This window comes from Macrosteles quadrilineatus, unplaced genomic scaffold, assembly GCF_028750875.1.
Source record: "Macrosteles quadrilineatus isolate MER2022 unplaced genomic scaffold, UCM_ALF_1.0 Scaffold_8__2_contigs__length_117827958, whole genome shotgun sequence".
Lineage (NCBI taxonomy): Eukaryota > Metazoa > Arthropoda > Insecta > Hemiptera > Cicadellidae > Macrosteles > Macrosteles quadrilineatus.
In genome coordinates this window covers 27731122-27734129 of record NW_026542601.1, presented here as the reverse complement: position 1 = coordinate 27734129, position 3008 = coordinate 27731122, and positions in this window count along the sequence as shown.

The window sequence follows — 3008 nt, the reverse complement described above, 5'->3', positions numbered from 1 at the left end:
TTCTACAGTAAAGACGACAGTCGCCTCATTTTTCCTGGCCTTGTGGTAGACCAGGGGACTTCAGTCCCTGAGGTCCGGGGTTCTAGTCACGCCAATCATCAATGGATTATATCTAATTTATGATGTTGCACCCCTCTAGATTTAGCCTAAATAGTAATGTGAAGAACGATCCCAGGCTAGAGCATAACGTCCTAGGAAAAAACAAATAACAATCCTTTACTAGTTGTATCTAGTTGTAAGATAACATACTATATATAGTTTAATCACTTGAACCACTGATCACTCGAGTCTGTTATTACACTCTAGATTATAAACATAGCCAAAAGGACCACAGTTTATTGTAGAATATATAATATTATATATCCTCTTATCACAGGATACGGTAACAGCTGTCAAGAAATTATGACTCAACATATTCGATAAGAATACTTTTCAACTTTCAGTAACCCCTGTTATGACTTATAAATATAGATGGGAGATTTAACCCGGTATCTCAAACAATATTTATTTATACAATGCTATTGACTAATGTTCAACTAATCAAGTTAATATGTGGAGGAAATGCTTCTTCAGCCTCTCTTTGATAGTTTTACAACGGAATGCAATAACGCTCTCGGCATTCTTTCAACGTTTCTCTTGTTTTAGATTGAACGCTAAACATTCTTTAGTGTTTGGCAATAGAACGCTAAGATCTAAACTAAGTAAAACAATTTTCTTGTATGGTTTAAGTTGAGTACTTAAAAGTTTTAAAATTGTAAATTTATTCGATACTATGCTATGATTTGCTCATATTTGTATAAAATGTCTTCAAATTTTATTTGGGTTGCATATTTGACATAATTTTGCTTTTTTAGCAAATTTCCCATATAGGGAATTATTATATCCTATCACTACTACAGAGTTAAGAGAACCGCACATAAGAATGACACGACTAACCTGTAGATAACGTAGAACTGAGGCCGGTTCAGAGACATCAGCTGTGACGTCATTGCGTTGGCAGTGCAGCCACACACACAAACTAAATAGCACTACTTTCTGCTAGTGCATATAACTTTAAAATATATCACACTCGCCACAACTAAAAATTGGTGATTCTTCACTTGACCAGATAAAAATTAAAAACTTGGTAGGCCAAACTCAAAAGTACTTTAAATAAAACTTGGCCTAATAATTATTGGCAACTCAAAAATCAATAACTTCATAAAACATAACTAAAAATTCTTCTGCGCCTTATTTCTGCTAAGGCCTACAAATCAAGCCGCGCAGGCTTCTTCACAGTCCTGTCAGAACGTCTTAGTTGTGGCGGACTGCACTGCACAACGGGAGGCTGAAGTTCTGCCACTGGTGGTTCGTCTGACGTGGACTTCTTCTGCGGCGATTGTTTCTCCGGAGAGGCTGGTTTTTCATTTGCATTCCTCTTATTGGGTGTTGCTGGTGTGAAGCAACTCCGGATGGGTGGAACAATAGGCTCCTCTTCTTGAAGGGAATATTCCCGGGCTCGTAGATGGTCAGCATGACAAACCCGTGTGCGCCCCAGTGATGACACAATGTAAGTTACTGGGCTACGCTTTTGTAAAATCTTCCCTGGCACCCAAGATACCTTCTCATTCCTTACTGTTCGAACCAATACCAATTCTCCTTCCTCAAAACTTCGGAACTTTCCTCTACTCCTATCCGCATACTTCTTCTGTCGATCCATCTGTCGATGTATCGTCTCTTGCAAGTTAGGCTTGAGTAAGGTTAACTTCGTCCTAGGCTTCCAATTCAGGAACATCTCAGCTGGTGTGAGCCCCGTTACAGAGCAAGGGGTGTTACGATACGAAATCAAGAAATTGTCCAACTTGTGCTGTAATGTAATGGAACCTGAGGGACTCTCTCACAAAACTTGTCGAAGTAGATTTTTCTTGACAATTTGAACACTGCGCTCAGCAGAACCATTGGAAGCAGGATGGTAGGGTGGTGTTAATGTAAATTTAACTCCATTCTTAGCCAAAAACTCTCTAAATTCGGAACTAGTAAAGGTAGCTTGGTTATCAGAAACTAGCTCTTCAGGTAACCCATAAGAAGCAAACAGGGTTCGAAGACGGGAAACTGTACTGGAAGTGGTAGTAGAATTCATCAAAAATACCTCGATCCACCGAGAATAAGTATCTACTAGTACAAGCATTTGTTGTCTAGAAGTAGGCTCCTCAGCAAAGTCAATATGTACACGCTGCCACCTCCTTGTGGACTTAGGCCACTGCTGCAATGGAACCTTCACAGACGAGTTCCGAGAACTCTGACAGATATGACATGATCTAACCATACTCTCAATCGCTGGTTCAAGACCAGGCCACCAAACGTAGCTTCTTGCGAGCATTTTCATTCTTACAATACCAGGATGTTGGTCATGTAACAACCGAAGCACATTGTCTCTAAGTTTATCAGGAATTACAACTCGAGAACCCCATAATACACAATTAGCCTCAATGGACAACTCATCCTTCCTCTTTAAATAAGGAGTCAACATAGGGACTTTTACATCTCTCCAGCCATGCCACAAAAAATCACGGACTCTAGATAAAAGTGGATCTCTGCCAGTAAATCTTGCTACATCTACAGAAGTAAGTGGATTTTCACTCACCAATTGGCAGTTGAATACCTCCAAACATTCCTCCACATGGGCGACACAGTTAGCTTCCAATTCCAGGGAGTCATCCATGGGTAGGGGTAATCTTGACAATGCATCCGCATGAGATACCTCAGATCCTTTTCGATATCGAACTTCAAAGTTGTAGGTTGATAATATCAATGCCCATCGTTGCAACCGTGCTGCGGCAAGACTAGGTATTCCTTTCTTAGAACCAAATATGGCTGTTAATGGTTGATGGTCTGTCTGCAAAATAACATTCATCCTGCCATAAATATATTTGTGGAACTTTTTTGCACCAAAAACCAATAATTGAGAATAATTTTTCTCACTAGAACTCAAAGACTTGGAGGCAAAGGCAATAGGCCTTTCCTCACCA